The sequence below is a fragment of the Hemitrygon akajei genome, chromosome 29, assembly GCF_048418815.1.
Source record: "Hemitrygon akajei chromosome 29, sHemAka1.3, whole genome shotgun sequence".
Lineage (NCBI taxonomy): Eukaryota > Metazoa > Chordata > Chondrichthyes > Myliobatiformes > Dasyatidae > Hemitrygon > Hemitrygon akajei.
In genome coordinates this window covers 47,478,657-47,493,671 of record NC_133152.1, presented here as the reverse complement: position 1 = coordinate 47,493,671, position 15,015 = coordinate 47,478,657, and the positions used below count along the sequence as shown (strand labels likewise).

General features: G+C 42.0%; 1 protein-coding gene and 1 long non-coding RNA gene across 5 annotated transcripts in view; one reads left to right on the top strand and one right to left on the bottom strand.

The window, feature by feature from the left end:
- The window catches only part of rap1gapa (RAP1 GTPase activating protein a), a 529,693-nt gene that overhangs the window by 106,612 nt on the left and 408,066 nt on the right, over positions 1-15,015 (top strand). The gene's annotated exons all lie outside the window — the stretch shown is intronic.
- LOC140718495 (uncharacterized) overlaps positions 11,477-15,015 on the bottom strand; it is a 33,662-nt gene continuing 30,123 nt past the window's right edge. The window contains exon 3 of the long non-coding RNA XR_012096701.1: positions 11,477-12,603. This is a non-coding gene — a long non-coding RNA (uncharacterized lncRNA). The remainder of the gene's footprint in view (positions 12,604-15,015) is intronic.

Here is a 15,015-nt window from a genome sequence, read left to right as displayed (position 1 = left end):
ATCTTGCTTCTTTTAAGGTCTGACTCAGCAAAATTTAAGCAGTAGTAAGCTAATGAGTAGGCAAATAAAATAATGCAATTTCTCATATTCTTCTAAAAAAGAATAACTCTAGTCCCTCCAGCCCAAAATCTATTTGTGTTCATAAATTAAACCATAAGTTATTGATGTATATCAAAAACGAAAGATCAATTACCACTAAAATATGATTGTCTGCATTTTATGTAATAGGTTTCTGATGGGTTCACTAGATCTATTTGAGAAGGATTCAAATGCTGAATTCTCAGACTCTGATCAGATTAAGATTTATTTATCACAGGTACATCTAAACACATTGTAAAATGTGTCACATGTGTTAACAACCAACGTACCCAAGGATGTGCTGGGACAGCCCACAAGTTTTGCCTCACATTCTGATGCTAAGATAGCATGTCTATAATGCTTGGCAGAACAACACAGAACACAACAAGCAATAACAGCGAAGCAAGCCCCATCCCTCCCCTCTCTCCCACCTGCCCACACACAACCACTGTCCTGAAACCCCAGACCAGGCCATCTTCTTTGGCCTCAACTTCTCCAGCGGACTTGCAGAGATTTGCCAACTCTGGCTCTCCCCATTACCTTGATATCAGGAACCAGATCTCTCCAACCTAATGGTAAATTGTCAGCCAGTGTAACTACTTGTGGGAAACTTACACACTTACAGAATCACTTTCAACTCATGTTCTCAGTTGTATTTTTGCACAGTAGGTCTTCTTTTGTACGTCAGTTGTTTGTCAGTCTTTAATTATGTACGACTTTTGTAGATCCTGTTGTATTTCTTTATTATCCTGTAAATGCCTACATAAATGAATCTCATAGTAATAAGTGGTGACATCAGTTGTCCCATCACTGAACTGTTCCCACAACCAATGGACTCTTCATCTCATGTTCTCAATATTTATTGTTTATTTATTATTATTTCTTTCTTTTTGTATTTACACAGTTTGTTGTCTTCTGCACACTTTTTGAACCCCCAGGTTGGTGTGGTCTTTCATTGATTCTGTTATGGTTATTATTTTCTAGATTTATTGAAATACCCACAACAAAATGAATCTCAGGATTGTATATAGTGATATATATGTACTTTGATAATGTATTTACTTTGAACTTTGACATATATATACTTTGATAGTAAACTTGAGCTTTTGAATCTTGTGACTGCTGGAAACTTCTGCCATTGAGTCACAGAACCCACAGATTTAGATTCAAATTTATTTATCACATATACATCAAAACATACAGTGAAATGCATAGTTTGTGTTAAAGTGATGAAGGATGAGTACCCTGAACTCCAGACTCGCAGATGACCGGATGCCAAACACTAGGCTTCGGTCTCTGGACTCCCTGATGACAGGACCCTGAACACCAGGCTTCAAACAGGCGCCCAAAGGCCAAAGGACTTGTCACAGTTGCGGTCTTTACTTTTGCCAATTACTATAACAGGTTCCTGTCAAACCAACAGTAATTCCAATAACTACGTGTACAACAGTGGTGTGGAAAAGGGAATCTCTGAATGCAGAACACATCAATCCTTGAAGTGGATTGGAGACAACAACAAAAGACCATGAGCAGACACTCCGGGGCCACTTTATTTACTACTTCCTGTACCTAATCCAGTGGCCACTGAGTATAGGTAATCAAGTATCCATTATAAACATGAAAATAGATAATGAGATTGAATTCAGCTTCTAAATCTGTCTTCAGTGTTCAAGGTTCAAAGTAAATTTATTATCGAGGTATGTAGACCACATGCAACCTAGAGATTCGTCTTCTTGCAGGCAGCCACAAAGCAAAGAAACACAATAGAACCCTGGAAAACCCCACCCGACAAAGACTATCACAAACTAATAATATCCAGAACGAGTTGCAGAGTCCCTGAAAGTGAGTCCATGGGCTGTGGCATCGGTTAGTGCAGAGATGCCTGAAGCCGTCACGGGAGCCAGATGGCTGCCAGGCAACAACTATTCCCGAACCTGACTGCCCTCTCTCCTTTAACTAATCCCCTCATTACAAACAATTAAGGAAATTGCAATGAACCTTTCATCTTCAGAAAGTTCCTTCCTCTTGCCTTTTTATTTTTAATAACTGTTTTACTGTCAAGTTGAGTTTATCGTCATGTAAAGAACTACAGCGAGGTACAGGCACAGTTTAAAACTTACATCCAGCAGTGACACAGACTACTCAGAAATACACTCAGTGGCCACTTTATTAGTTATCTCCCGTACCTAAAAACAAAAGTGACCACTGAGTGTAAGTTCATGGTCTTTTGCTGCTGCAGCCCACCCACTTCAAAGTTCAACATGTTCTGCATCCAGAGATGCTCTTCTGCACACCACTGTTGTAACGTGTGGTTATTTGAGTTACTGTCACCTTCCTGTCAGCTTGAACCTCTCTGGCCATTCTCCCCTGATCCCTCTCATTAACAGGGCATTTCCATCCACAGAACTGCCACTCGTTGGATATTTTTAGTTTTTCACACCATTCTCTGTAAACTCCAGAGACTGTTATGCCTGAAAATCCCAGGAGATCAGCAGTTTCTGAGGTACTCAGACCACCCTGTCTGGCACCAGCAATCATTCCATGGCCAAAGTCACTTAGATCACATTTCTTTCCCATTCTGATGTTTGGTCTGAACAATAATTGATCCTCTTGACCATGTCTGCATGCTTTTATGCATTGAGTTGCTGCAATATGATTGGCTGATCAAATATTTGCATTAACTAGCAGGTGTACCTAACAAAGTAGCCATTGAGTATAACTTGCACCTAAAATTACACCCTGTAGTGGCAAAAAGACTGTAAAAAGGCAGGGCGTCAGATCCAAAAAGTAACAAGATACAATCAGAGAAAAGTCTATGGAAATGCAAGAGGTGGTAGTGCTCCCTTGTTGAAGTAGAGTTAGGGATTTGCAGGTTAGTTCAAGGAGCTGATGGCTGCAGGGAAGTAGCTGTTCCTGAACCTGGAGGTGTGGTGCTGTAACCTCCTGCCTGCTGGTAGCAGAAAGAAGAGAGCATGGCCCAGATAGTAGGGATCCTTGATGTCAGACGCCTCCTGTTCATACTGTCAGTGGTGGGGAGGGTTAACACCATGAGACATAGGAGCGGAGTTAGACAATTTGACCCATCAAGTCTGCTCCACCATAGCTGATTTATTATCCCTCTCAACCCCATTTCTCCTGTTTTCTTCCCATAACCTTTGACACGAAGATCCTATCAGCTTCAGTTTTAAATATACCCAATGATTTGGCCTCCACAGCTGCCTGTGGCAGTGAATTCCATATATGCCCATAACTGGCCAGGCTGCAGCCACTACTTTCCACTGCCTTTTGCATTGTGGAAATTCCACACCAAGCAGTGATTCAACCAGTCAACATACTTTGAACAGTGCATCTGTAGAAGCTTATGTCTTATGGTCTCATTGTTAGAGCATTTGGTAACTGTCAGTTTCTAAGAAAGTGGAGATGCTGACGTATTTTCTTTGTGATCTTCGTAGTAAGCCCAGGACCTGAGATGTTCACACGCTGTAATTTGAAGCTGCTGACTCTCTTTTTACATTCGCCTCATGAGATTGTCCCTCTTTTGGTATGTTCCTGGAGAAATCTGTTCAAAAGGGAACTGTGCTACATGAGAACAATCCCCACTGTGTCGCAGAGAACAAGCGGCAACTGCAAAAGGAAAGACTGAACAACTAAAAGACCTGACCACTAACCACAGCCACCACTTACTCTTACTCACACTGCACCAGAACATGTGGACAGTCCCTACTTGACTCCGGGGATCACACTACTTCTCATGCTCTATAACTCTTAAACTCATTCCCTTCAGACTTCAGGCAAACATACAGGGAAAGTAATCAGTTTTTGCTTATAGATCATTAAATGAATTTTCCAGATGTTATCTCTCTGGGTTTTCTTGTTCTGTGAATTTTGAAGGAATTTAAAGTTCAAAGTAATTTTATTATCGAAGTACGTAACTCAGTGGCCACTTTATTAGGTACACCTGTACACCTGCTTGTTAACACAAGTATCTAATGTGTCAGCAAGTCGATGCATACCAGCATGCAGACATGATCAAGAGGTTCAGTTGCTGTTCAGACCAAGCATCAGAATGGGGGAGAAATGTGATCTAAGTGATTTTGACCGTAGAATAATTGTTGGTTCCAAACGATATGGTTTGAGTATCTCAGAAACTGCTGATCTCCTGGGATTCTCATGCACAGCAATGTCTCGAGTTTATAGAGTACAGTGTGATAAGCAAAAAACATCCAGGGAGCAGCAGTTCTGTGGGTGAAAACATCTTGTCAATGAGAGAGGTCAGAGGAGAATGGGCAGACTGGGTCAGGATGACTGGTTAATGAGAGAGGTCAGAGGAGAATGGGCAGACTGGGTCAGGATGACTGGTTAATGAGAGAGGTCAGAGGAGAATGGCCAGACTGGTTCAAGATGACAGGAAGGTGACAGTAACTCAAATAACCACACATTACAACAGTGATGTGCAGACGAGCATCTCTGAATACACAACACATTGAACCTTGAAGTGGATGGGCACAAGAATTGAATATTAACCTCAGGTATTGTGGAGAATGTTGCTCATTTGGAAAGCAATACAGTTTGGTAGCAGTACAATTCAAGACATAAAAAAATTACTATTTGTTTTCCTCATTCTGGCTCCCCTCTCACCTCTTCTCTTCTCTCCAGCCCATCACTTCCCTCTGGTGCCCCTCCTCCTTCCCTTTCTCCCGTAGTCCACTTCTCTCCTATCAGATTCCTTCTTCTCCAGCCTTTTACCTCTTCTATCGGTCACCTCCCAGCTTCTTATTTCATTTCTCTTCCAACTCACTTATCACTTGTATTCCTCCCCCGCTCCCTTCTTATTCTGGCTTCTTCCCCTTCCTTTCCCGTCCTAATGAAGGGTCTCGGCCTAAAACATCAACAGTTTGTCCCAACATTGAGGGTGGTGATGAGAAGTCAACGGAGCACATTAATTTGGATCAGATGGTGCTGGGATTGTCACACTGTGGGGAGATTTCTGCATATTCCTAACACGAGATTCTGCAGATAGCAGAAATCCAGAGGAGCACATAAAACGCTGGAGGAACTCAGCAGGTCAGGCAGCATCGATGGAAGAGAATAAACATTTGACGTTTCAGGTCCTGCTGAAGAGTCTCAGCCCGAAACGTTGACGTTTATTCTTCTCCAGAGACGCTGCTTGCCCTGCTGACTCGCTCCAGCACTTTTATGTATTTAGAGATTGATGCACCATCAATAACTCTCGGAGACATGAAGTGAACGATAGGCTTTTATTAGCAGCAAAAAGGGAGCACAACATCTCAGCGGCTAAGGAAGGAGCAGTGCCTCCAATCGCCTTTATACAGGGGTCTGTGGGAGGAGCCACAGGAGCAGTCAGCAGAGGGGCGTGTCCAGACAGGTATATGTAGTTCACCACAGAGATACAGCTCAAAAACAGCCCTATAATTAATTCCTGAACAACTTTTTTTGAGTAAATGAACAGCTTTTCAAAACTTTCAGTTCTTATCACAATGCATTTCTTTTATCAGTTTGTGGTGAAATCAGAATCAGAATCAGACTTTAATCGCCAAGTACCTATGCACATACAAGGAACTTACTTCTGGCAGATGTTGTCTCTCTGCTCATAACAATAATAATGATAAATATAAATGAAAGTATAGATTATACATACAGGTAGTGCAATCCAAGTAATAGTTAGCCGACAGTTAACCGGCAGTTAACTGTTCAGCAAAGTGACCGCAGTAGGGAAAAAACTTCTCCAGTGCCTATTAGTCTTAGTCTGGAGGGATCTGAAGCGCCTACCAGACGGAAGCAGATCAAACAGTCCGTGCGCAGGATGGGAGGAGTCCTTTATGATGTTCCCTGCCCTCTCCATTTTTAGAACTATGGGAGTCACAAACACAAGAAAAGCTGCAGATCAAAGCAACACACACAATGTGGGAGTATTGTGTTCAAATGCCACATCTCCTTTGAACTCCAGTCAAGATTAATATTTTGAACCTAATAAAGTGGCCACTGAGCCTGTGTTCATGGTTTTCTGCTGCTGTAGTCTATCCTTCCTGTCAGCTTTAACCAGTCTGCCCATTCGTATCTCATTACCAAGGTGTTTTCACCCACACAACTGCTGCTCACTGGATGTTTTTTTTGTTTTTCACACCATTCTCTATAAACTCTGGAGACTGTTGTGCGTGAAAACCCCAGGAGATCAGCAGTCTCTGAGATTCTCAAACCACCCCACCTGGTTATAACATCCATCCGAGTGTGTATTACTGAGATCAGATTCTTCACTGATCGTTCTGTATTTGTTGGTATTGGATTCAGTACAAAAGGACTTGTTTTAAAACTTAAATCTTTTGGTTTGCTTGTCTCAAAAGTGATGAAGTATTAACTGTTGAAGACTTGGAGCCAACTCAGCTTAGAAGTAGAATAAAAAATATTTTCATCTGGTATTGTTCATGTGTGAAAATATTTCTAACCTCTTATGTCTCCACACCCATGTAGTAGCGAGGGGGAACACTGTAAGAATGCAATTGGCACCTCAGCTCCTCAGTAAACATTCAGAGTCATAGAATACTACAGCAAAGAAACAGGCCCTTCACTCCATCTAGTCCATGCCAACCCATTGTGTTGCCTAGTCCCATCAATCTGTATCTGGGCCATTACCCACCACACCTGAACCACTTACCTAAGTTTCTCTTAAATGTCAAAATCAACCCCACATCCACCACTTCCGCTGACAGCTCGTTCCACACTCTCACCACCCTCTGAGTGAAGAAGTTCCCCCTCGTGTTCCCCTTAAGCATTTCACCTTTCACCATTACTCTGCTTCTATTTTCAACATTTATGCAACAGACTTTCAAAACCAGGAAGATAAAGTTTGCAGCGTAAAGGTTAAAAAGTTGTCCAATTAAAGGCAACAGGTAAATGGCAAGTATTTTTGCACAAAGGGGAAAGACTTAATAGGAGTTTGAGGGGCAACAATTTTATATAATGGATGGTATCAGAATCCGTTTAATCACTGACATTTGTCATGGAATTTGTTTCCTTGCAGCAGCAGCACAGTTCAATATATAAAAAATATAAGTTACAAGAAATATACTGTAGAACAAATATTTAGATAACCAGTTCAAATATAAAGCAAAAATAATGAGATAGTGCTCATGGGTTCAGAAATCAGATGGCAGAGGGGAAGAAACTGTTGCTGAAACATTGAGTGTGTGTCTTCAGGCCCCTGTACCTCCTCCCTGATGGTAGCAATGAGAAGAGGGGTCTTCAGGCCCCTGTACCTCCTCCCTGATGGTAGCAATGAGAAGAGGGGTCTTCAGGCCCCTGTACCTCCTCCCTGATGGTAGCAATGAGAAGAGGGGTCTTCAGGCCCCTGTACCTCCTCCCTGATGGTAGCAATGAGAAGAGGGGTCTTCAGGCCCCTGTACCTCTTCCCTGATGGTAGCAATGAGAAGAGGGCATGTCCTGGGTTGTTGGGGGTCCTTAATGATGGATGCCACATCTGTGGGATAAGTGATAAAGTTAATGTTTCGGATGAAAGACTTTTAATTAATTTAACAGCAACAGGTATTCAAAACCCTGGGGTCCATGGACTCCTTGGTTAATGGTAAGCTTCCATGGCATAAAAAAGGTTGGGAACCCCTGATCTAGGGCAAGGAACTCAAATCCCACTGTGGTGACAGGAAAATTTAAAGAACAAAAATAGATCTGCCATTTAAGCTCTTCCAGTTAATGATAACTATTGGTCACTAATATCCTTCAGGAAGAAATTGTGCCATCAATTCACAGTCTATCCACAAGTGACTTCAGACCCAAACATGTCGTTGACTTCTCATGGTAACGCACAGCACCAGTGATTACCTATCAGAATTTGATTCCTGCTGCTGTGTGTAAGGAGCTTGTACATTCTCCCTGTGACTGGGTAGATTTCCTCCGGGTGCTCTGGTTTCCTCTCACGTTCCAAGGGTTAGTGAGTTGTGGCCATGCTATATTGGCGCCAGAAGCATAGCTTCACTTGCTGACTGCCCCCAGCACATTCTCAGACTGTGTCAGCCGCTGGCACACACAACGCATTTCACTATACGTTCTGATGTTTTGATGTGCAGTACTTGTAACAAAGAAAGCTAATGCCTCTACATTCCAAAGACAAATGTCTACATTACTACGGTAGGTTAATTGGTCACATGGGTGGAATTGGGCGGTGTGGCTGTTACCATGCTGAATCTCTAAATAATAAAAAAAAGTAGAACACGCACAAAATGTGGGACAAACTCAGCAGGTCAGGCAACATCAGTGGAAATGAATAAACAGTCAACATTTTGAGCCATGATCCTTCATCAAGACTAATCCATCTGATGAATGGTCCTGGACCCAGAAAAAAACATCGACTGTTTATTCACTTCCATAGATGCTGCCTGACCTGCTGAGTATGTGCTACTTGCAGAATATCTTGTGTTTATATAAAAAGAAGTACACCTCCTTTGGGAGGTTAGACTTATTACAAGACTGTGTCCTATGGAATTTCCTCTAAACCTCTTCCCCTCCACTTCCCAATCTTCCTTTAAAACCTTTTATTAAAACTGTGCCTTTAAAGGATCTATGTCACTCTTGTTATTAACTCTGTTGACGTAATGTGTACCCTTTTGGGAAGAGCCTGGAGATATTTTCTACACTGAGTTACATAACTGCAATCTAAAAATACTAAATCTTAAAGGTTGACAAAAGCCTCCATCCCTCCCAATATTGCAACCATCTCCTGATATCACTCTATTTTCAAGGACTGCTGACTTTTGTAAACAAATTCTAATACAAACCCCATTTCCAGAAAAGTTGGGATATTTTCCAAAATGCAATAAAAACAAAAATCTGTGATATGTTAATTCACATGAACCTTTATTTAACTGACAAAAGTACAAAGAAAAAATTTTCAATAGTTTTACTGACCAACTTAATTGTATTTTGTAAATATACACAAATTTAGAATTTGATGGCTGCAACACACTCAACAAAAGTTGGGACAGAGGCATGTTTACCATTGTGTTACATCACCTTTCCTTTTAATAACACTTTTTAATCGTTTTGGAACTGAGGATACTAATTGTAGTAGATTTGCAATTGGAAATTTTGTCCATTCTTGCTTGATATAAGACTTCAGCTGCTCAACAGCCCGTGGTCTCCGTTGTCTGATTCTCCTCTTCATGATGCACCATACATTTTCAATAGGAGATAGATCTGGACTGGCAGCAGGCCAGTGAAGCACACGCACTCTGTGTCTACAAAGCCATGCTGTTGTAGCCCGTGCAGAATGTGGTCTGGCATTGTCCTGCTGAAATAAGCATGGACGTCCCGGGAAGAGACGTTGCCTTGATGGCAACATACGTCTCTCTAAAATCCTAATATATGCTTCAGAGTCAATGGTACCTTCACATACATGCAACTCACCCATGCCGAGGGCACTGATGCACCCCCGTACCATCACAGATGCTGGCTTTTGCACCTTTCGCTGATAACAATCAGGATGGTCATTTCCATCTTTGGCACGGAGAACTCGACGCCCGTTTTTCCGAAAACTAGCTGAAATGTGGAGTCATCTGACCACAGCACACAGTTCCACAGTCTTTTGGTCCATCTGAGATGAGCTCGGGCCCAGAGAACTCACCGGTGTTTCTGCATAGAGTTGATGTATGGCTTCCTCCTTGTGTAATACAGTTTCAAGTTGTATTTCTGGATGCAGCGACGGACTGTGTTAATGGTTTTCTGAAGTATTCCCGAGCCCAGGTGGCTATAATTGTCACAATAGCATGTCAGTTTCTTAGGCAGTGCCGCCTGAGGGCTCGAAGATCACGCGCATTCAACTGTGGTTTCCGACCTTGCCCTTTACGCACTGAGATGTCTCTGAATTCTCTGAATCTTTTCACAATATTATGTACTGTAGATGTTGAAAGACCTAAATTCTCTGCAATTTTGCGTTGGGAAATGTTCCTTTAGAACTGACTAACAATTCTCTCACGAATTTTGGCACAAAGGGGTGAGCCACGACCCATCCTTGCTTGCAAAGACTGAGCCTTTGATGGACACTACTTTTATACCCAGTCATGATACCTCACCTGCTACCAATTAGCCTGCTTAATGTGAAGACTTCCAAACCGGTGTTACTTGAATATTCTGTGCACTTTTCAATCTTATTTTAACTCTGTCCCAACTTTTGTTGAGTGTGTTGCAGCCATCAAATTCTAAATTTGTGTATACTTACAATATACAATTAAGTTGGTCAGTAAAACTATTGAAAATCTTTTCTTTGTACTTTTGTCAGTTAAATAAAGGATCACGTGATTAACACATCACAGATTTTTGTTCTTATTGCATTTTGGAAAATATCCCAACTTTTCTGGAAATAGGGTTTGTACAATCCTTTCAAATCTGAGCTAGAGATGGTATGGGTTATGTTGATAATCCGAACTAAAGGAATTAGAATCACAATCAGGGTTAATATCACTGGCATATGTTGTAAAAATCTGTTGTTTTCCAACAGCACTACTTTGCAATACATAATAATAAAAACTGTAAATTACATTAGGTACTCTGTGTGTGTGTGTCTGTATACACACTTACAAATGTTAAATATGTGTGTATATATATATAGTTGTTATTATTATTATATCCATTATTAAGGACCTCCAGCACCCAGGGCATGCCCTTTTCTCACTATTACCATCAGGTAGGAGGTACAGAAGCCTGAAGCACACACTCAGCGATTCAGGAACAGCTTCTTCCCCTCTACCATCTGATTCCTAAATGGACTTTGAAGCATTGGACAATACATCACTTATTCATATATACAGTATTTCTGTTCTTGCACATTTTTAAAAAATCTATTCAATATACGTAATTTATTTACTTGTTTATTTATTATTGTTTTGTTTTATTTATTATTTTTTTCTCTGCTAGATAATGTATTGCATTGAACTGCTGCTGCTAAGTTAACAAATTTCACATCACATGCCGGTGATAATAAACCTGATTCTGATTAAATCAAATAAGTAGTGTAAAAAGAGAAATAAAAGTAGTGAGGTAGTGTTCATAGGTTCATCGTCCATTCAGAAATCGGATGGCAGAGGAGAAGATGCTTTTCCTGAGTCACAGATGTGTGCCTTCAGGCTTCTGTACCTCCTTCCTGATGGTAGCAATGAGAAGAGGGCATGTCCTGAGTGATGGGGTCCTTAATGATAGATGCTGCCTTTCGAGGCTTCACTCCTTGAAGATGTCCTTGATGCTGGGGAGGCCGGTGCCAATGATGGAGCTGACTGAGTTTACAACTTTCTGCAGCTTATTTCAGTCCTGCACAGTGGTAACCCCCACCCCCATACCAGACAGTGATGCAGCCAGTTAGAATGCTCCCCAAGCCTTTTCCAAATTATTTCTCCCAAGATAATGTCTCTGAGAAAAAGGTCAAAGTAAATTTATTATCAAAGTACATTTGTATGTCATCATATTTGTTTTCTTGTGGGCATTCTCAATAATTAGGTAATAGAACAATACCATAACAGAATCAATGAAAGATTAGAAACAATATTTCTGGTAAATATAACACAAGGCCTCCTGGACAAAATGAGGTTTCTTGCAACATTAGCATCAGGGTTGGAATGGTACAGTGACAGTTAGCATAATATTATTACAAATTTAAATTGAAAGACCTAAAACAGATCTGCCATTAAAGCTCATGTTATTGATAATAACTATTGGTCACTAATATCCTTCAAGAGGAAGCACACAACCCATTCACGGTCAGACCACAAGTGACTCCAGACCCAACCATATCGTTGACTCCTCACAGTTGTGTAGTGGTTAGCTTAACACTATTACTGTTCCAGTGATGCTGGTTCAATTTCCACCGCTGTCAGTAAGGAGTCTGCACGTTCTCCCCATGCTCCCGTGGCTTTCCTCTGGGTGCTCCAGTTTCCCCCCACATTCCAAAGACATACGAGTTGCGGTTAGTAAGTTGAGGGCACGCTGTAGTAGCACTGGAAGCATCAGGCTGCCCCAACACATCCTCGGACTATGTTGGTGAGTGAAGTGAATTTCACTGTTTGTTTTGATGTACAATACTGACAAATAAAGCAAAACTCTCTTTAGTTACGTTTGTATTGTAATCATCATCATTCTGTGCCCTGTGGTATGATGTGGGCGATCGTGGTCTTCATCTGTCTTAAATCTGAGAAGTTCTACTCAGCTATTCAAAACATTCCCTTGTCCATCCGACGATGTAACTTATGAATGTCATGAGCTGTCGACCGTGACCTTGTGGGTGGTGGGATTTGGGGGTTGATTGTTGTGCTGCCTTTCTTCATTTCGTGGCTACCTGGCAAACAGAAGAATTTCAGAGTTGTATTCTTCCATAATGAATAAATCTTTGAACCTTTGAATCCCTGGCCTGTGACTACTTAATGTGGTGATGGAGCTTTGGCAACTCTGATTTGGTGACACGTGTGTAAGTGGCTCGTTGGGCTGGAGGGGCCTGTTACCTTGCTGTATCTGTAAGTAAAATAAAACATAAACAATATTTATCAGGAGCACTGCGTACACAGGGCCCTTAGCATTGTCAATGATCCCTCCCATCCGTCCACAATCTCTTTGACCCCTGCCCCACCATCAGGCAGGAGCAACCATAGCACAAAGACAAGAACTGTTAGGAAGGGAACCAGCTTCTTCCACCAGGCCATAAGACTGCTGAACTCCCTGCCTCCACCCAGGCCTCATCATGTATGAAGTGCCAGTAGCGTTAGACTGTGTACTTATAACTTGTATTGTATATGCATCTCATTATTTATTAATTTATTTGTGGTAATATTACTTTATGTGTTATGCGTGTGAATTATATGCCCCGTGTTGTGCATCTTGGTCTGAAGGAACATTGTTTTGTTTGGCTGTATACATACGTACGGTTGAATGACAAAGTGAACTTGAACTTGAATTTGAGATGTCTGAATTGTTACTGAGTGTTGTGTTTGATTTATAAGATTTTGCACTGTAGTCGGGTACTAGTATAGGCTGGTCACTATGCTGAATAGACAATGAAAATCCAATTCCAATGTGTAGGCCTGATGCCTGTATTAAATTTACTTCACTGAATGGGTGCAGGGTACTTGCATGGATAAGAACTGCACTGTATCAAAGGGTTTTAATTCTGCCAAGGCACAGAGGTCCTTCAACCCTTTTGAAGGTGTATTTGTTCACAGGACTGCTGTGTCATGGGTCTGTTATGCATTTATGTCAGGCCTGCACAGGTAGACAACTCCCAGTCTTCACACAGCTAACTGAAGTCACCTGCCACTTGTTTCATCACCTGCAGCCTATTTAAACCAAACTCTTATCCACAGTCCTTTGTTCACCCATCAAACCAGCCAGCCTCAACCAATTGCTCTGAACCTGTTGCCTTGTCGTGACCTGTATCTGTACTCCCTTGTTTTGCAGTCCATCTTGGCTTGTTACTTTGCAGTTTACTGCTAAATCTTCTGCACTGCTCTGCCTTTTCTTCATTTCCTGTCAATGTCTCGCTATCGCCAACCTTCAGTGTCATCTGAGGACAACAAAAGCCCACATCGACAGAGCTGCAACACCTCCCCATTTACCTCATTCCATACTGGAAACCTGCTCTCCCAGCACAGTAAGCTGTCTCCATAAGGGAATTCTGCCAAATGCAGGAAGATGTGCTGAGGGACTCACTGAAGCAAATGCAAGGGATCGGTGGGGAAGGACCGCGATCTGGGCTCCTTCCCACTATCGCAGAGAAGATCGGAGTTGGGTGGGGAAGTCCCTCAAACAATGAAAGGGTTATTGCTCCAGGGTAACACCCAAGTAGCTGTGGTAGCATGCTCTTAAAAAATAAGTTAACACTACTGAATGTATTGTTAAACACAAGAGATTCTGCAAATGCTGGAAATCAGGAGCAATGCACACATACACAGGAGGAGCTCAGCAGGTCAGGAAACATCTATGGAGGGGAATAAACAGTTGACATTTCAGGCCAAGATCCTTCACCAGGACTGGATAGGCAGGGGCAAGTTGCCAGAATATGAAGGTGGGGAGAAGGGAAGGAGTACAAGCTGGCAGGTGATAGGTGAGACCAGGAGAGGAGAAGGTGGGTAGGTGGGGGAGAGGGATGAAGTATGAAGCTGGGAGGGGATAAGTGGAAGAGGTAAAGGGCTGAAGGAGAAGGAATCTGATGGGAGAGGAGAGTGGACCATGAGAGAAAGGGAAGGAGAAGAGGCACCAGAGGGAGGTGACAGGCAGCTGAGGAGAAGAGAAGGGGTCAAAGGTGAACCGGAATGGGAAAGAGAGGAAGAAGGAGGCGGCAGAGATTACCTGAAGTTGGAAAAATCAATGTTCAGGGTAGCGGCTACCCAGACAGAATATGATCCCATAGCCTTTGCCATATAAGGGAACGGTTCCTTGGCTGGTCGAGTTGGTAGGTTGGTGTGGGGGATTAACAGTCAGGAAACTTGGAAAGCCAAGATACAGCAGATCATCCTCTTGTCACTCTGATGTAGGTACTTCATCCTTATCTTTAGGTAATTACACTCTGGTCTTCACTATCATTGAGGTGGGGTTATCATGAGGACATGTTTGCTTCTATACTGTTTCTAATTGAGGATCCCAAGAATATAAGAATAGACAAAGGTATGTTCCGCTTCGAAAGATGGTAGTCTGTGATGTTCACACAAACTGACATAATTTATTTAGCAATTCCCAAACTAAAGGCTTTCCACTTTGATATTAACACCATAAGACATAGGAGCAGAATTAGACCATTTGGCCCATCAATTCTGCTCCACCATTCTATCATGGCTGATAGAAACCCATTCTCCTGCTTTCTACCCATCAACCCATCAATTTCCACTTTAAATATACCTAATGACTTGGCTTCCACATCAATGAATTCCACAG